Here is a 20,344-nt window from a genome sequence, read left to right as displayed (position 1 = left end):
TCTGTGTGACGTGGTTTGGGGTTGTCTTTCTTCTGACTCCCTCCAGGCAAAAGCACCGTGAGCTACACAGGCCCAACAGTGCCTTGGGGGACAGCACAGGGCCAGGCTGACCTCTCACTGCCAGCACCACGGCTGCCCAGCTGTCCTCCCAAAGTCTCTGCGAGGGGTTAGGTGTGTGTGTGCATGTGTGTGTGTGCACGTGCCCATGCGTGCACACTTGCCGTGTGCAGTGGGGCCTGGGGCTCGTCTTGCAGGGACCATGGCCCAGGCAGATACCTAGGGCCCCGAGAGGTGACGCCAGCCCCAGGGGAAGCTGTGCTGCATCCAGGTCACTCCGCGAGCAGCCACGTGATGGAAGCTGAGGTCGGGCTGGTGTCTTTGGAGCTCCTGGCCTTTGCTGGGCCAGGGAAAGGGAGTAGGAGTGAGGAAAGAGGATTCCCAGGCCATCAGTCCTGCGGACACCACTCTCCCCAGGACCCTGTCTGGGAGCTGGGTGGGGGGTGTGCAGCCTCTAGTCTGTGCATAGCTTCATCCAGCAGACCCTCGTATCAGGTGTCCTGCAAGAGGCAGGCTTCTGGCAGCTCAGGGTGCTGACCTGGTGGTGTGTGGTGCCCCAGCTGGAAGCTTTCGACCTGGGAGCCAGCATAACTCACTGGTGCCCAGGGGGTGTGGGCACCCAGCACTTCAGGAGCTGCCATCCTCTGCCCACGTGGAGCAGCCTCCTGCCAGATTCTCCTTCTTGGCCCTTGGCAGGCGGTGGCCCTTTTGGGGTTTCTGACCAGGGCTCCACCTTTTCCTGCACAAATGGCTCTCCATCCTAACCCCAGGCTCCTGTGTGGACAAGGCTCTGGGCTGGGCAGCTGCATGTGGACATATGGTGAACATGGGGGCTGGCTGTATTCAGGACAGACAGCGACCCATCCAGAGAAGTGTGAAGAAGGCATGAATGTCACATCTGGGGACAGTCGGGAATGCCACCTGGGCTGAGGCAGTGGGGGAGGCTTCTCAGAGCTTGCACTGACCCTGGACAGCAGGGATGGGGCACAGGAGGAGTCAGTCTGATCTACAGGACAGGACGTGGTCTGGGGAGCATAATCTGTAGCCACTGAGGCTGCTGGGAAGGTGGGCACACAGGAGGGGCTGAGGCCAACCTCACCTGCTTTCCCAGGCCTGGGGCCATTAACACTCTCAACCACATTAGAGATGGTAGTTTCTAGAAAGTTCTATGATTACATGTGGCATTAAATGTCTCACATCCTTTCTTGTCCTCTTTAAAGTAAAACGATAGTCAATTTTGTGACCTGTTCCAACTTTCTCAGGTGGCTTCTCAAGCTGCGAAGTTGAGGAGAGAACAGACGGGAGGCCAGGGCTGCAGGGACGTCTTTATTGTTCCTGGGTGGGGAGCAGTATACACAGCCATGCTGCAGTCACCGAGCTCGTTAAAAATATCTCAATAAATAAAACAAATAAGCAACATATACACTGAGACAGAAAATATAAAAAAATGGTTAGCTGAGCAAATCACGGGGAAAGAGGAGCGTTGGGTGAGAAGTATCCAGGCTTACTTGCAGACTTCATGCAGGGGTTTGGGGCGGAAGGGGACAGGAGGTGCTTGTTCTGAGAGCCTTGGTCCAGTTTAAACAGAATGGTACAGGATGCATTTCTGTTTTATTAAAAAATATACATGACAAAAGGCACTTAGAGGGAAATGCAAATCCAAAATCCAAATCCTCGTACATGTGTTCCTGAAACTAGAGATTTTCAGAAAAAAATCCCCCCTCCCCCCAAATAAACCCCAGAAGAATAATCCAAACAGTGGCGAGGATGACAAGGAACAGGTCACCGGTGAGAAGGGCCGTGAGCGCGAGGCTCCTTCTGTGGGGACCGTGTCTGGGAGAGGAGGTGCGCGGCCCGGCCCTGCTGCCACTGCAGTCCCCTCGTCTAAGTGTCTTGCTGGAGAGACGAGTGGGATGCTTGAGGTTGTTCAGGTTTCAGAAGTTACAGACTTGGACGCATCCCAGTTCCACGTGCACCACAGCCCCGAGGGAAAGTCTGGAAGACAAGGAGGAGGGAGCATGAGACACCGCGGCCCCCCCGGGCCGGGCTCGCAGCCTCTCACGAGGGGACCGGTGGCAGCACAGAGAGCAGCCTGCTCCTACGTGTGCCTCTTTTTGACGGGGACACAAGGCGTCTGCAAGCCACTGCCCCCAGGCCGAGCTGCCACCTCCCTTCCCAGGACCCTCTCCTGCTGCTCCCAGACCCGAGGGCAGGACCTCCTGCCTCCTGCACCCACCAAAGTCTCCTCCTCCACGGGGCTGTGCAGGTGGTGAGGGGCGTGGGGAGGGGCCAGGAGGTGAGGGGCGTGGGGAGGGGCCAGGAGGGGAGGGGCGTGGGGAGGGGCCAGGAGGTGAGGCAACGAGGTGGCCAAGACAACTTCTGGCCTTTTGCCTGCTGTTGAGGGATGCAGGCTGATCGCCAGTCCTGTAGGACCTCAGGCCTACGACACACCCAGCCAGCTTGCAGCCAAGCCCGAACAGATGGCATCACCCTGCCCAGGACACCCAGCAAGCCTGGCTGGGAGCCCCTGGCACCCTGCTTCCCGCGCGGGTCATCAGCGGTGGTCCCTGGGCCTGATGCCCAGAGTGCTCACTTGCATGGCTGGTGAGCACACACGAGTAACCAGGTAACCGCAGACCCCAAAGGAAGCAAGGCCCGTCCTCGAGACTCCCTTGAGAGCCCTCTGTGCGTCGGGGGCACGTTGGCACCAGGGGTTCCCCCGCCCCAGAGGTGCACTGCGACTGTGGACCTAAGTGCTAAGACAGATGGACGATAACTATGTCTGCACCAGCGGCTGGGTGGGGGCTTGGGCAGGGAGGTGGGACTCGGGAATGGCTTCACCAAGCAGGAGGCTGCCAGATGGGTCACCAGGTCACTGTGTCACCATGAGGAGTTTGCTGCAGGGTGGCAGGGAGGGGTCAGGGAGAGGCACCCAGGTTCTGGGACGAGGATGTGTAAAGGCACACAAGCGCGGAAGGCTTTCTGCTACAGCAGTGGGCGACGTCCTCAGCGGTGTGTGTATCAGTGTGAATGCGTGTCAATGTGCTTGTATGTTTGTGTCTGTGTCAGTGTGTCCCTGTCAGTGTGAGCGTGTCACTGTGAGCCTGTGACCCTGGCGCTGCTCAGCAGGGGCAGCAGGCATGTGTGCTTCCTCCCGGTGCCCCCAGCTCCCCGCGCACGGAACCCCGAGCTCCACACTGACACCCGGTTCCTCAGGGAACTCGAGAGCTTTGGTGAAGCAAGACAGATCTGAAGACGCCAAGACACATTTTCCCTGCAACTCGTGTGCACGAAACTCTCTCTCTCTCTCTCTCTCTCTCTCTCTCTCTCTCTCTCTCTCTCTCCTTTTTCAAGTTCCAAGCACTCGGAGTATGAAGCGTTTGTAAGTGGCCCTGGGCAGAAAGTCAAAGCTGCTCTCTGGGAGAATGTGGTTGTAATTAGATAATTAATGGGGGGGGGGGGGTGCAGCTAGAGAAAGCTAAATGGAAGCCTTCCTCTGTGGGAGGAAAGCATTACAACAGTTTCTGATATATGAGCTGCACCCGCTCTCCAAGGGGAAATCTCATCCACCAAAAGCCAGAAATGACAGGGCCGTCCCCAAGCAGTGGTGGGTTTCAGGGTTTGCGCCACATGTCCGGGGGCCCAGGGCCCGGGCAGAAACGAGCGGCGGGTTCATTAGTCTTCTTGACTGAGAGCCTCGGGCCCCGGCCCTCTAGATGTCACCCTGACCCCACCACGTCTGCTGACATGACCGGTGTTCTCAGCAACAAATGCAAACCATCTGGGGCCCAGGACCGCCCCCCGTCCGCCCCCACGCACTGCACATAAGAGCCACCTGAAACCCTGTACATGCGTGCGTCTGCCCGGCGGCTGAGGATTGGCGGCGGCCGGCGCGGGAGCCTCTGCTCGGCCCTGCCCACACCAGTCCATCAGGCACCAAGAAGCCGCAACTGGTCTCATGAGACTCTGCATCCCCAGGAGTGAGACGCCGATGCCAGTTCTCCACAAAGTGAGGCCGGGTGCGCATCCAGGGGAAGGGTTTAATAGGAGGCCTTCTGTGCGTCCATCCGTCCACCCACCCATCCAACCAGCCAGCCAGCTTTCCTTCCTTCTCCCCATGATCGTGTGTCAAGAATGCCATTCCTTGTTTAAAAAGCTCAGAGATGAACCAGAGAGATCTAGCAGGGGGAATAGAATGTCCATGAACTAGAACACGGGGTACACTGAGCTTTAGACAGGAGGTGCAGGTAAGACTCTGCAGGCAGAAAGGGAAGGACAAGGGCACTTGGCCTTCGCTGAACTGCCAGGAAAAGCGGGTCGGGAGCAGGGAAATGAGCACAGAGGGACATCTCCGCTAGTCAGACACGGCAAGCGCTCACGTGTGCACGTGTATGCACCCCCCACCCCCGGGTTTGCCAGTGGCGACTGCAGGGGCGGAAGGTGAGGGTCGGAGGCCAGGAGCTACCCACAGAGCAGACGTCAGGGCACTGCCCCAGCTCACAGCCCCTTCTGCAGGAAAAGTGGAGGGACCTGCTCCACAGGACCCTGAATTTGCCCGGTTCACTTGAAGGGGCTACCACCGGCCAGTCTGCTCTTGCCACCACCTGTGGCTTCTTTCCTCTCACTCACTACATCTGAAATAAAGACCCCTCCACTCCTGGGCTCCCAGGTGCTGGGGTGGGGGAATGGGCCAGTTAGAGATGAACAGCCATGGCACAGTGGTAAGAAGCTAACAGCTGCCACCTACCCTGGTAGGTACCCATCCCACAGGGGCATCTGTGGGGCACTGTCCTCCAACTGAGCCCTCATCCCCTCCCCCACGCCTGGATGTACCCTCCTGACTATTTGAACGTGGCTCCCCATCGTGGGCTGGAGGACAGAATCAGCTTCAGTCACACTCCCCGTAAATACAAGCAGACAACAGTGACTCACGCCAAGGGACTAGGGCCACAGAGGCCAAACTGCCAAGCAGAGCACCTCGAAAACACCCCAGAAAATGGGGACCAGACTTTCAAACCAGCGGGATGTATCATCTGGGGAGAAACCAGAGGCATCTGTGCCAACAAAGTAAGAATAGTTTGCTTTGAAAGAAAAGGAACAAGCAGGAAACAAGAAAAAGGCTCTTGGAAATAACCAAAGTGTGGAAGTAGACATTTGAAAAAATAATGGACGCAAAATAGCAAAGTAGACACTGATGAAAAAATGAATACATCAGAGACTGACTTCTGGAGGTCTCCGGCATCTGGGCAAAAAGACAAAGGAAGCAGAAGGGAGGGAGCCATGAAGACACAGGGAGGGAGGTGTCCCTGTCCTCATCCTCAAGAAAGCCCTGTGGTTTCAGAGGGGAAGGAACACTGAGTTCTGGGAAGGGCCGACAAGACGGGAAGCCGAGCCACATCACAAAGAAAGTTCTGGATTCTCGGAGTACAGAAAACCTCCTACAGGCTTCCAGACATAAAACGAAACCAAAAAGAGCCAGATGGGTGGTTTCCACATGCTATGCCACCTGCTCACTAACAGCCCCATGACGTCCACTCTCTATGGACGATGAACGGCACCATCGCCAACTACACCAGTGTATCGTGATCGTGGTGGGGAGCAAAGGAAACAGGTCTGGGCACGGACGGCCTCAGGAAATGCACACGTCAGGTGCTCCCTCTGGGGAAACACTACTCAGAAAAACTTCCATCCAGATGAAGAGGAATCAGGGTTTCTGTCTCCCACTGCGCACACACACACACACACACACACGCGTGCGCGCACACGCACACACACACGTGCACACGCTCACACATGCACGCGCACGCGTTCACACATGGATGCGCGCACACGCGTGCACACGCACACACATGCACACACACACGCGCACGCACACACGCACCGCAGGCTGCCAGGGAGAGTGAGAGCCAGAAGGAAGAGCCTTAGACTCCAGGCCACAGTGGGGGTTATGGTGGCCTCTGGGGCCCTGAGCTTCCATCCCCCAAAGCCACAGTGGGAGTGAGTGGTGGCAGCGGGACTGGAGGCCAGCAGTCAGAACGTGGTCGAGGACTCAGGCACTGCACGTCCCCCGCTGTTCCAGGTCCCACTCAGCCCAGAAAGAGCAGGAGACCTGAATGTATCAACAACTGCGAGGCAACTGACCAGGTCCTCGGGACATGTGTCCGCCCCACCAAACGGAACCAGACTGTTTCCCAGAAGCACAACTAGAACCTTCTAGGAGCAGACCACTCCTACTCAGAGTGCTGAAGCTATTCCAGAGTTTAAAGATGAGGAAACACTTCCCATTGTATTTATTTTTATTTTTTACTTATTTTGTAAAGACTTTGCTTTTTAGACCCATTTTGGGTCACAGTCCAGCTGAGAGGAAGGTACAGATGTCCCCCCCACGCACACAACCTCCCCCATAAAACACTGACATCACCCCGACTCGTGTCCACCTGGCATAAGAACCAAAGGCAATGCCACATCAGTCTGTACAGGGCCCTGGTGAGGTAGGCATTGCAAGGAGGGACCCTGGAACAGGCCGGATGCTGTGCCCCCACGTAGCTGCTCACGGGGACTGCCGCACGGGCGGGGACAGTGGCTTCACTTTTCTGAGCCTCAGTTTCCTCATCTGCAGAAACACAGAATGGTGCCCACCCTCGGACCCCCTGCATTGGCTCTGTGGCGGGTTCAATGAGCCATGTCACACTGAAGCCTTGGGCTTGCCTGGCTCGTGTTACCTCTCGTCACCATGAAAATGGCCCCCCCAGGAAGGTGGGGTGCTGTTTCTTCCCCAGCTGGGTTCCCACCCGGCAGACACATGGGGACCGGCCACCCAGGAGGGAAGTGCTGTCTCTCTAGAACTTCTCCCTCTGTGACAAGCTCTCCGTGAGTCTGCTACTCACAAGGTGGTGCCCTCACAGCCCGTGTCACACGCAGCCCGTGTCACACCCAGCCCGTGTCACACGCAGCCCATGTCACACGCAGCCCGTGTCACACCCAGCCCGTGTCACACGCAGCCCGTGTCACACCCAGCCCGTGTCACACCCAGCCCGTGTCACACCCAGCCCGTGTCACATGCAGCCCGTGTCACACCCAGCCCGTGTCACACCCAGCCCGTGTCACACGCAGCCCGTGTCACACGCAGCCCGTGTCACACGCAGCCCGTGTCACACCCAGCCCGTGTCACACGCAGCCCGTGTCACACCCAGCCCGTGTCACACCCAGCCCGTGTCACACCCAGCCCGTGTCACACGCAGCCCGTGTCACACCCAGCCCGTGTCACACGCAGCCCGTGTCACACCCAGCCCGTGTCACACGCAGCCCGTGTCACACCCAGCCCGTGTCACACGCAGCCCGTGTCACACGCAGCCCGTGTCACACCCAGCCCGTGTCACACCCAGCCCGTGTCACATGCATCCCGTGTCACACCCAGCCCGTGTCACACCCAGCCCGTGTCACACGCAGAGTGCAGGCCTGTCCTGCCCCGAGGAATCAGCACCTGCACTCTGCAAAAGCCTGGCTCTTCTGAAACAGCCGGCACTAGGCGGCCTGGCCTGCCTCCTTCCACCCGTTCACAGTGAGCTGTGGCTGGGACGTGGCAGAGGCGCAGAGACTTGTCAGGCGCTCACAGCTGCTTAGAGACAACCTCCAACAACAATTTGGGCATCTTGGTGCTCCCGGTTGGGGGCTGGACCCCCTGCTGGCAGCCAGTCCCTGAGGCTGTGGCTGCCATTCTGCCTGAGCCCCGCCCAGGACGGCCTCAGGCAGAAGGTCTGGGGACAGGCGGGACAGGCAGTGGACACATAGCTGTGCAGCCAGCCCGTGTCCGGCTGGTCTGGCTGCACAATGACCACCCATCTGAAGGGGCAGGCAGCAGGGGTGCCAGTGACAGCCTGCAGTCTGAGAAGGGTCACCCACGCAGCTGAACGGGCTCTCTTCCCTCTGGGAGAGGGCTTTGAAGACACCACTGGGCCCTGAGTGCTGACTGGCTCCGAGCAGCCTCCCTACCCACTGCCAGCCCCGCTGGGATGGGCAGTGCCAACAGGTGGCTGGCACAAACCTCCCTCCCTCAGAGCCACATGGCCCAACTGCTGACTCTGTGACAGAGGCCTCTCCAGACACAGGAGGAAATGAGGGGTTTTCCTCTGAGACGAGAGAATGGGAGCCTTCCTTCCAGGCTGGACTGCGGGCAGCCAGCACCCAACAGGCTGAGCTAGCAGGCACAACGGCAGGCTGTAAGCAGGACCGTCCCTTAGCGGACAGGTGTGCACTCACGTGGCAGATGGAAGAGATGTGGGGCAAGGTGAGGGCAGCACATGGAGCCCTGGGGGGAGGCGTGCTCACAGTTCAGGCCCCACCCCTCCCTGCCCCTCTGTGCAGCTCTCCTGGCTGGGAGCCGGGCTTGGGGGTGGGGGTGCGGGGGGAGCAGGACGAGCAATGGCAGTGCCAAACAACAGCACATACCCCCCCCCATGACTATTTAAGAATCCTCTTCCGAAAGCTGAGACCGCAGGAGGGTGGCGGCGGCCTTCCCTCCACAGGTCCGACTCTATGAACTACAACTTATTTTTCAGAGAAATTTAAGGACCACGTGAGCTGAGGAGGGGTGAGCAAAGGACAAACTCTGCTTTCTCCTAAGGCAACATAAGTCAAGAAGCAATTGGACTTGCGAGATGCATCCATTTTTACAAGGTTCCTCTGCACGGCTGGGCCCCGGCCCCCTCGTCCCCCTCCCAGGTCCTTTCCTCCCCGTACACTCTGAAGGCTGTCTGTAAGTGGTCACTGAACCAAACAGTGGCGATGACAGGCAGGACACTCTGGTCTCTTGTGGGCCCCGGGCCCTCGTTCAGACAGTGGGATAGAGGTCATGGCCATGGGAGTCTCAGGCCAGTGAGCGGCAAGGAGGCCACGGAGCCACCCACAGAGCTGCAAAGTGGGTCAGAATTAAGATCCAGGAGCTTCTCTGTGGGGTGGGGCCCGGCCCACTCCCCTCTGGACAGTCCAACTTTCTCCAGGAATGGCTGGGTGGGGGGGACTCCCCTATCACGCCTGATATTCCTAGGGCACCCAGCAGGATTGGAGGGGTTCGGAGGGGGTTGGGGGTTGTGGTGCCTTGCAGACGTCGAGGACCAATGGTGCGTATGGGGAAGGCTGACAGCGGCACAGGCTGTGTGTTCCCGAGGGACTGGAGCTCTCTGCTGCCACAAAGAGCCCAGTGCTTGTGGACACCCCCTGTGTGGGGCCCCTGCACTCAGGTCTCGGGGCCTGGGGTTGGTGGGCAGGGGGAGGCAGGTGAGGACAGGCTGTCCTTTTCTCCTAGCTCCCCGATTCAGGCGGTGACGCTAACTCCTGCATGCATGAGAAAGGAATCCTGTTGGGAATGACCCCGTTTACGGTGCCAGGGCTGCTCATCGAAGGCTCCCTGGTGGCTCACAGCCTCGCTCTTGGCCTGCCCTCCAGGGGAGTGAGAGTATCCGCCAAGTTGGAAGCAGAGCACTCCCCTCGCTCCCCTCTCCTTGGGCTCGGCTCTGGGCTTGGTGATTCAGGCTGACTCTCTGGAGTGGCCGGCCTGCCAAGGAGAAGAGGCCTGAGAGCAGCCCGGGAGACGGCCAGCTTGCCTCTGCACAACCAGCAGGTTCCTTCTCCTCGGGCCTCCAGGGTCACTGCCTTGGAGAGGCCCGCTCTGCGACCCCACCCCAGGCCCTCCAGGCTAGCTGCTCACTCCCGGGGCCTGCGGCAGGAAAGCCCACGCTCCCGCTGGCAGTCGTCAGTATTTACTTGGTCCAGACTTCCTCGGGGGGAGGCCTTCCCATTTCTTCCCCATGAGTCACGAGACACTGTGAAGGGTTGCAAGATAGTGAGGGCTGACAGTGCTGAGTAACCAGATAACAGGAGGGGTGCAGGCTCTTCCCGGTATGAAGGCCTCCAGACCCGGAGCTACTTCAATCGGTGAGTTATGACTTCTCCAGATGTCACTAAATTCAGCTTCCAAATAAAATGCATGAGTAGGAGAGGCTGGAATAAACAGTCACCCTGCAGGGCGCTACTTCAGCTGGTGGTGCAGGCAGTGCCTCTGGAGACGGCCCATCTGATGACGTCATTTCAGAGATGAGGCGATGGGGATGACTTACCCGAGTCACCAGGCCAGTGCAGTCGCCCCAGGACTCAGGTCAGCTAGCCCTGGGCGGAAATGCCTCCTCTCCTACAACTGATTTTGCTCCCACCACGGCTGTCACGTGGCCCGGGGCCTGACTTACTCAATGTCATTAAGGTTGACAGATGAGTATGTGAAGGTGTGAGCCTCCCAGTGACAGTGGCATCAACTCGGAGAGCAGGAATCGCAGGTCGGCTGATGTCACGCTCTGCCGGGTGCTGACACGCAATGAGGGTGAGCTGTCCCCATCCTCAGCCAGTTAACAGTTCATGTGGGGACAGGTGACTAATTATTATAACAAAGATGTCATGTTTCCTAATGATGGCATGAGAGTACATAGAGATCTACAACTATTATGCTATAATATATAAATATGTATCATAAATATCAATGATTACAGCAAAATGTAATTGTTATAACAAAGGAATAGAAAGGTACATAGCAAAAGCATAGAAAAGGCAACAATTTCTGGTGGTTTTGGGGAGCTCTTCACAGACTCAGGGGTTGGGGCTGGGTCTTCGAGGACCCAAGGTGGGCAGGGGTGAGGGGACAGAGCACATGTAAGACGGGCTGGAGAAAGGTGAGGATTTGGGGGTAATGGCGAGCGGTAACTCTGGGGGAAGGGCCAGAGACTGGCAGGACCCCACAGGTCAAGGGAGCCGGTGAGAAGTGGGAGAGGAGCACGGGCCTGACCCATCTGCGCTTCCGAGGTGAGTGTGGGTGGCCCTGCGATGGTCCGGGAGGAAGGGGGCTGATGACCGCAGGAGGACAACGGCCATGCTGGAGGGTCAGCCAAGGGTGACCCAGGGGTCCGCCTGGGGCACGGAAGGGGTCATGACCCCGGGAACCTAAAAAGGGAAGAGGAGAGGTATTCTCAGGACACCCTAAGGTTAGGACGTGCAGCCCAGGTGGGGGGTGTAGGGGCGGTGTTCAGACGCAGCTCATTAGGAGACTGACATGATCACCCCAGCTCACGCTCCAGCTCCCCTCCGTGACAGAACTGGAGATACACCCGTTCAGGGGCACCTGAGGGAGAGGAAGTGGGGGAGCCTGCGCCCCAGCAGTCTTGGAGGCACGCGCGGAGCTGGCTAGCAGCGCCCCCTGCTGGCGGGAGGACCGCCGTCAGCGGGACCTGGACTCGGCCCTGAGGGGTCAGCAGGCCACGTGGGGCAGGCAGGTCCCGTCCTGCGTGGCCTGGGCTTCTGAGGCACAGTCGCGAGACACAGCGGGTGTCAGGAACTGGGGCTGCTGGAGGCCCACTCCTCGTGCCCCTGCGTGTCCGGCCCCCGGCGTTTGCTGTAGGATTCACCCACGGCTCTCAGCCACGTCCAGAAGGAGGAAGGAGGCGCCCTCACGTCCCACAGGTTCAACACACACGCTCAGGGCGCGGAGGCTGCGACTGCTACAGAGGAACAGCTGGTTGTTAAACCCAGATCCCCCTGGCTGCAGCATGCCACCCCGAGTCCTATGGGGGGGCAGAGTCCGCAAAATGTGAGAGAGGGTTTCTGAGGCTGTTTCTCTCAAACGATGAAAAAGGGGGGCTAGGAAACCGTTTCCAGTAGTGAATCAGCTCTGACAGCACGCTCTCCATAACTACTGCCAGCTCTTGGTTCCCAAAATTAACGTCAGAAAAGTGGCCACTTTTTAAAATGTACAACGGTTTACAGAAATAACTACATCTAAATCATTTTACTGGGCACTCCTTTTTTCGAATGACCCAGATTGAATATGCCACTTTTGAAATATTTGCATATATTCATGCATATTCAGAAAAATGCAAAAAGCTTACTCAGCTTTGGAAAGAATCCTGCTATGATGCCACCCTCCCATCTTGCAAATGTCTGGCAATCCCGGTTTGGGCAGACGCTGAGATATGTGATGATTTGGGAAAACTGGCAGCGCACAGGGCCCCTGGCATGGGGGATCTGCTTCTAGGCACTGCGGTGTCCCCGCTTTTGGGAAAGTGGCTGGGGGCTTGGCTGCCCCACCCCTTCAGCAACAGGGACAAGGCCCATCCTTCCCAAGCTCTGGGTTCAGTTACTTTAAGCCCATTTCATACTCTCAAACTTCGGCCCCATGTGAATAAAACTGGTCTCTGTTGGACAACACGTCATATTTAGAAATCAACTAGCACACACTCAAGTATTGAAGACTCTGCCCCAGTTCAGGTAAAATCGGCAGGTTGAAGGAGGATGAGGACGGGTGAGGAAGAGCAGCCCCCCAAGGCAGGAAGGATGTGTTGCTGTGGGCAGTTGGCATCAGGGCCAGGAAAGGACCGGCAGTTCCGGTGGTGGCCTGGCAAGTGGCCATCTGGAGCCATGGAGTCCCAAGGGAAGGTGTGCTTGGCCTCTGTAGGGTGGGTTCCATAGACAGCAGGCAACACCCCACTATGTGACGAAATAACACAGAACGTGCACGGTTTAACGGTAAACAAGAGCTGAAGAAGAATGATAAACAGCCACCTTGATGGACAAATGGAAGAAGAACGGCCGAATGGCCCATGAGCAGACCCTGCTGTTAAATTTCGGCAGTCTCTCCTCCCACTCTTGTGTTAAAGATGCTTTTCCAGCGCCGTCTGATTCTCCTGCTAATTCAGACAGAAAGACACCTCAGTGAGCTCTGCAGGAAAGCACCCAGGTGTCTGAGAGAGCAGGAGAGGCAGCTCAGACACTGGGGACAGCGAGGTTTAGTGGACTGGCCGGTCCACCTGGAAAACATGCAAGTGCGTTTCCTGCAGGCCCAGCTCCCACCTTCACCACACTCCCCCAGCCAGGGAGCTGTCACACAGCTGCAGTGACCCCTGAACTTTGAACGTCCCCTTTTCTTATCTCAGGCCTCCACATGCCATTCACGACCTCGCCTTCTTCGTGTGTGTGGGGTGAGGTGGTCGTAGATCTGCCAGGAGAAGGACTTTGACAGATTGCTACTCTCACCCTCTAGTTCATCCCACGGCTGACCTCACACACCTGGGAGCCTGCGAGCCCAGGGGCGGCAGACACAGAAACGGAAGTCAAGGCCAAAATCCCACGGGCACGGTGACGGCAAGCCCCACATGAACGCTAGCAAGCCCTGAGTTAAGTCTGAGAGCAATGCCCCAGGACCACGCCGAGGTGTTAACAGGCAGGGCTGCTGTCAGCCCAGGGAGGGCTCCCAGGAGTCCCATCCCTCCCAAATGGTCAGGGTTACTCTGCTGATCTTAGAGAATGGGATTTGCCTCTGGAAAATGTGTTAGATATTTTCTTCCAAAAGGAAGATTCTTTCCAACAAAAACCTGGAACTCCCAACATTTCGTTTTTGAGATTCAAACTTCCAAATTCCAACGGCTTCCTTTGTCTGCATTGAATCTAGAAGGGTCTGTGAGTGGGGTGGATGTGCCTAGAGTCCTAGCCCACAGATAACCTGCAGGGTCGCCTTCCATATCGGTGAGTGTGTACTGTGGTGTCTGAGAAGGACTCGGATATCCTGGGCTAGTCGTGACTGGTGGGAGGGCAGCTCCTTGGGGAGCAGATGCTTTCTAGAGCCTCCTCGGCCATGACCGTGACCACCAAGCAAGAGTTTAGAGAGTGATGCCCTCGTCCCAGATGGCTCTCAGCCCCAGGATCAAGTAAAGAGATATAGAAATAAGTTCACTTTTGCTCAATTTTTAAAAATTCAATATCCCTGGATTGAAACCTCACATCTATAAGTTAGAGCAGGCAACAATAAATTTTACGGAATTTATTTTGTTTTCAAAATATTTTTGAATAGGAAAAAAGTCCAAGTCACTCTATATTTTCCTAAACAGTGAGGTTTTACAGAAATTGACATGGATGAGGAATGACCACCCATGTACACACATTTCTGGTCCTACGTCTGAAAGAAAAAACAAAACCTGCATGGGAAACTGTCCCCTAGGTTGTGCAGTGTCTGGAATGTGCTCCCCCTTTTTCGTAGGCTTTGTGAAATCTCGGCTCAACCTCCTCCTAGGCAGAGGACTGTGAGAGCAAAGCATTGGAAAACAAACAAAGCGCTCACTGGATGTCACACGGAAGTGCTGACTTTTGTCAGGCTCTGCTGCAGGGGGTGTGACCCAGGCCTGACGCTGTGACGCCCTGCAGGGATCTGTGAGCATACAGCCAGGTCCTGTCTCCCTTGGCAATACTTTTCTCATTGATAAAATAGGCTGGTTCTACCTGCCCCACAGGTGAAAGAAGACCTGGTACACAGGAGGGGCTTTCTCACTCAGTTAAGAGATCTGTAGTGAGTGCATTCAGGTTCAGAGTGGTCATTCCCAGATGAGGCCACTGTGTGTGAGCAACAGAATCCTGCCCCATGTCACATGTGCTGACATCACTGGGCTTTGGAGTGATGACACACTGCAGGGCAAACAACTCACAGAGCTCGATCTTATGGTATAATAAATACAAAGAGAGTTTTCTTTGAAATGCAACCAGTCCACAACAAACAACAGATATCTGTCACTCACAGAGTGGGCCTGGAGCTCTGCTCTAGACCCAGGAAACGGGGATGCACAGAGCACAGCAGGCTGGCAGCGGCTGCAGGGCCTTGGTCATTTGTGTACTGGGGATGCCAAAAAATGTATACGCATTTGAAGAGATGTTGTCTATGCTCAAGCAGTAGTTTGCTGTCATCAGAAGTGTCTGGACACTGATGGGAACCACTTTGACCACCTCTTGTAATTGCAGAAGTCAAAAGTGACTTGTATTCATCTTTTGTTATCGGTATATATTGAGTATTACAATTTTAATAGTTTTTTCCTTTCTTAAAATGTGTGTACATTTTTGGCACCCTCTATATATTTGATATTTATATATTTGGTATATATATATATATATATATATATATATATATATATATATATATGGTGTGCATATGTGTGTATATAATCTATGGTATTATAGATTATACTACAATCTATAATACCATAGATTATATACCATGTATGTGTATATATGTAGGCATATATCCATATACACTGTATATACATATACCACATACACACACACAAACACACACACACACACACACACACACAGACACATGCACATTCTCCTCTAAGAAAGGTCACTTTTGTCTCAAGTTTGCTCCAGTCATTATCTACTGAATTCATGGTTTGGAGGTAGAGATTATACTCTCACATCATTTCTAACTGGTCCCTCACACAGAAATCAGTGTAAATCCAGAGCATCGAGTGACAGTTCAGTCATACCCGGCCACTCTTGTCAGCCTGACTCTTCAGATGCCTCCCCAGGCCCTCTGCTGAATCCAGGGCTCTGGGGACAGCCGAGGACCTGGAAGCAGATGGGGGAGCCCCACAGTCTGGAACCTGCTGCAGCACTGGCAGGTGGTGGCCAGCACAGCCCAAGGAGGGCGTAGGAATCACCCTCTTAAAAGGCCAGAGTGAGCATCTGTTTTCTTCCTTTCTGGCATAATCAGCTTGGGGCAGCCTCTTGTGGGAATCATAGATGTACAGTCGTGTATTTTCCCAAATATTCCTGAGCATTTTTTCATTGATTGCAACGATATTCCTCAGTTTGGAAGCCAAAAGCAGCTACATTTATTTGAAGGCTAGCAGAACAAACATCGAGAGATTCGGAGCAAGACTCTGGAGTTATTATCAAAGCTGACTAGCTAAAGTCTCCGAATATTTGTTACGATGTTTCTGATCAACAAGGGCTACTGCTCCTTCAGCGGGAGCCCTCTTTCCCTTATCTGCCCATTTTAAACACATTTAACTACCATTTGAACTCCAGCTTAACATCCTGACCCTATGACTATGGAAAGCAGGGTCAATGTCAGTGTTTATGAGGGAATTCAGCCATCTACTTTCAATCCTAGATCCAGAAATCATCTGTCCCCTCTCGACTCTCTTTAATCAAGCTCTGTCAATAAATAGATGTGATACAGATGTTCTGTGTCATCTTAAAGAAATGACTGGTTGGAATTCATTTTCAAATGATACACGACCTTGTAAGCAAATACAGAGGAGCAAAGTCAGTAGAGAAGAAAGCTTCAACAAAACGTGAAATGGAGGCAGGACTGAAAATAAGTGAATACACCTTGAACTAGAGATAAGAATTCAAATAATGCCTAAAGGAAAAGCAAGATGACTAAAACATTGTATCATCTAATATGAGTTACTTTAACAAAATCTGGTGTGTAGCAATTCACATTTGGTAAACAAATAGATGAAGCCATGAGTCCACCCTGGAAAAATTTTACGATTTGTGAAAAACTTGAGTGAAAAATGCCTTTAAAAAATGAGCTCCTTAAAAATGAATCTGAAATGACTCACTTTAGACAATTTCCTAAACAAATACCTATTTCATAGAGCAAAGTCAACCTGCCTAAGGCCCAGGACAACAAGGGAGCAATCCGTGAGTTATTCAATTGTCTCCCTTCTTATTTCAGTGCTGTACCAGTCAGGGCAAGTGAGGTTTCTTGCAGCAACAAACAGGCCCCTACATCTCAGTAGTGAAACACAACCAGTCATTTTCGTCTGGTTCTTTCTTCTTGCTCAGTCAGGTTGGCAGAGGCTCTGCTCCATACAGTGACTCAGGATTGAGGCTGGCAGAGTCTCCACCGGCTTGGTGCTGCACCATTTGGGGTACACAGCCTTCCTTTCAGTCATTGGGGCAGTGGTAGAGACTAGAGTGCCCCACACGGTTCTTCTACACTTCAGCCTGGAAATGCTATTGTCACTTCCTCCCAAAGCTCATTGGCTGGGGCTGGTCACATGGCCCTGCCTCACTGGAAGGGCCCTTAGGAGTGGGTGTGCCACTGAGTCTGCCTTGAGGACCAAAGTAAGGGTTTTAAATGAAGCTTTGTCCAAAACCACACAAAGTAATTTGTAAACAATCACTGGAGATCATTTAGGTTAATTGTATTATTCTCTGACAAATGTTGGGGTAGGACTCCTGAAAATTCACTGACTTATGGCTGGGGAAGTTCAGTATTATGGGGGAAAATGGTGCAGAGAGCAGTGAATGAACTTCACTTTTAAAAACCATGCATTGAAATCAACAATAAGGGCAAAACACCAAGACGAACATAATGACACACATCCACCTTAAATTGGTAGCAGTGGGATCCTGTTCACAAGCTCATGTCCCTGTTTTACGGAGGTGACATGTTGGGCTGAGGGAAGGTGGGTTATTACTGGGCTGCAAAGCACCACCCCTGCTTTCCCCACCCTCCTCTGAGTGATTGGTTCACAGGATGCAGCATGATGTCCTTGGTGAGGATGTCCCACTGTGTCCAGTAAGTCCAGGAGGCTTGTCCTGGTGGAGCGAGCTGCAGTGTCGCTGCCTGATGGGCCAGTGTGGAAGAGAGCTGCAAGGGGCAGAGTAGGCTGGCCGTCACTAGAGCCCTCTCAGTGCCCATGCCCCGGGTGTCGTACATCGTTCAGTGTGCTCTGGACATTGCTAACCCATCTACTCCAAGTTCAGTCTCCCAGGGCTGCCTGGACCAATGCCTCCCCCTCCTTTCCCAGCCTGGTGACTTCAGTGGGAGCATTACGGAAACCTCCCTCACGGGGAAGCTTCTCTTGCTTCTGGGAATCTGGGCTGAGAACAGATCTCCTGCTGACCAAACACAGGACCCGCCAAGCCAATGTCACACCCTTCCCGCCTTCCCTCTGATCCACATCACCCAGAGTCCCCCATGGGCTGACGGCGCATCTGAAGTGTCACACACGCCAGTGTCCCAGGCTCAGAGAACAGCCCGGAAGCATGCATTCTCCAGTTCTGTGGAAGGCGAACTCGGGGTTAGATGAGGGATTACCACCTACATTGTGCTCATCTTTAAAGCACCAGAAACCCTATGGCATCGCTGAGAAGAAACTTGAATTCCCCCTCAGACCTTGCTTGCACTTGGGACTAGAGAACCCTAAATGCCAATTTTGAGTGAACCAGAGGATGGGGGAAGGAACCACTTCCCCCCCACCCCAGATGGGCTAGCTGGAGTTTCAGGTCTTTTAATTGTTGAGCTGAAGACATAATTAACACTAAGGAATGCTGTGCCCTTGAATAGTTACAGTGGTGCAGGGGTTACGTCATTTTACCAGCAGCCAGGGACTCCGACCCCAGAGGAGGGTCTTGGCAGGTAGTAAAACGGGGGAGCTGTTCTGCTGGCCTTTAGAATAAAGGTCACTGCACACTGTCTGTCTTAGGGGGAAATCATTAGTGCCACAACTGGGAGCTGAGATCACAAACATACTTTAAAAATGGAGAGCCCCCTTGGTTCCTTTTAGGGAACGGCCTTGAAGTGTCCCAGGGCTGTGCAGGGCACTTATAACACAGTCTACAGGATTCCTGGAGATCTCGATGCTGAGTTCTTTCCATCGCCCTCAATACTGTCAAACAGAATCTCACCTGCTCTGCTGGCACCAACCCCCGAGACCCAGGAAGGGACAGTGCCCAGACCCAGACCCGGACATTGTCAGCTGGGCTGGGCTGACACGATTGATGGCTGAAAGGCAGGCACAGCGGGCATTTCTGGGCTACACTCTCCCCTTGGTCAAACGTGCACAACACCCAAAGAGGCCAGCGTTTCATTAGCCACCTCTTCGCCTGGACTATATAAAATGGGCTGAACCAGGCAGCACTGACCTTTGTGGGGCATATGTGGGCACTGGGAGGGAGCAGGTGGGGCAAAGGGGCCCACAGCCCAGAGGAGGGGACCCTGTGCGTGGGCCCTCCCACAACCCTCCAGGCAGGCCACTCTGAAGAGCAGGGAGGGAGGGAGGGGGCACCCACAGAGGCACAGCTGCCGGCCACCTCCACGGTCTGGCAGGGAGCTGAGAACTGAGACACTTGAGAGGCCGAGGAGGTTCTGATGGGCCAGGACGGGCCCCACATGATCCGAGCTCTTGGGTTGGGGGAAGGATATGTCTTCCTGTGTACCCTACACTGCGGCATTTTCCTCCACTGATGAAACCTTTGGCCTTGCTCTGCCACCCCAGGGGAGCAGACTGGCTTGTGACAATGGATTTGGTGAAAGAAATCGGTGTCTGAGCTCAAACCCTGGCCTCATCCTCTCGCAGCAGTGCTGGCTGCAGGGAGCAGGCCCCCCTACACCCAACCCTGTGGGGAGCCGCCTTGATTAAGCTCTGCTTGACCCTGGAGCCTCCGTCTCAGCCTTGGTCTCTAGTAAAGGTCGTACCCCAATGGGCCTTAGCGTCATCTCACGTCCCAGTACCCAGGCAGGACCAGGGTGCTGCTCACCCCCACGCCAGCCCTCTTTGGTGGCGAGGGCGAGGTAGCCACACCCCTCGGGCCTGTTCACTAGTCACATTATTGCCTGCGGTCTCCTGGGGTTTACACCTGGACCTTATGGCGTGGCTGGGAGGAGAGAGGGGTTTCCGAAGGCCAGTCTTAGAACCCGCCCTCGGGTGTAAGTCTACTTGGCCAAGGAAGGTTCCATCAGGCCAGGCTAAGCCCTGTCATCTCCCCTTTGCCAACCGCTAGCTGAGTGACCTTGGGCACGTCTCAACCCCGAACTGGACCTCGTTTCTTCCAGGTGGAAGTAGGGGCACCTGGCTCAGGGGTATCCATGGTCCTGGAGGTCGCGTGAGTCTAGAATCTCAAGATTCCCGTGCTCACTCACACATTCCATCCAAGGCACGGCTGGCATTGGACAAATCTCGCACAAAACTGGTCAAAGGTGTGAAATCTCCTATTTTCCCCAGAAGGTGGTTAGCACAGTGAATATTCAGTCCTTCCTGGGGAGGGTCCTGGTTTCATGGAAAGACTGCTGATGGGAACAGGAGGCTGGAAAGGATTCAGATAAGCACCAGGGACACATTGCATTTAATGCCTCGGGTACAATGGACTGAAACCAGACCCCTGCTCTCGGCCGCCTGGTCTCCCGGAGTGACTCTTATCAGTCACAATTCCTAAAGTCTTGCAGATGCAAAGGCACAGAAAGGCCACGTATGTGCATTTTTACAGGTGGGACACCAGCGAAAGCAACCCTCGCAGCTCTTCATCCCCGAGAGCCGTCTCCCTCTACCCTGTCCTTTCTGAAGGCCCAGGAGCTGGGGTGTATCTTATTCGGCCCCTCCCATGTGTTCACAGTTCCTCCTTGGCCAGGCTTCTAGAAAACTCTTCGGCTCAAATGCTGAATGTTTTCCCTGATCTGTCTTCAAAC

The 20,344-nt window shown here is 54.8% G+C and overlaps 1 protein-coding gene across 2 annotated transcripts in view; it reads right to left on the bottom strand.

Moving 5' to 3' along the window:
- Positions 1 to 1,370: 1,370 nt before the first annotated feature.
- TWIST2 (twist family bHLH transcription factor 2) overlaps positions 1,371 to 20,344 on the bottom strand; it is a 46,429-nt gene continuing 27,455 nt past the window's right edge. For both annotated transcript variants that reach the window (XR_016019884.1, XM_019711657.3), the window contains one exon: positions 1,371 to 2,052. The gene's annotated coding sequence lies outside the window, so the exon portion shown is untranslated. The remainder of the gene's footprint in view (positions 2,053 to 20,344) is intronic.

Source organism: Rhinolophus sinicus, chromosome 17 (genome assembly GCF_057876585.1).
Source record: "Rhinolophus sinicus isolate RSI-liver-muscle chromosome 17, RSI-T2T, whole genome shotgun sequence".
Lineage (NCBI taxonomy): Eukaryota > Metazoa > Chordata > Mammalia > Chiroptera > Rhinolophidae > Rhinolophus > Rhinolophus sinicus.
Note: the sequence above shows the minus strand (reverse complement) of the source record. Positions and strands in the feature narration are given on the sequence as shown.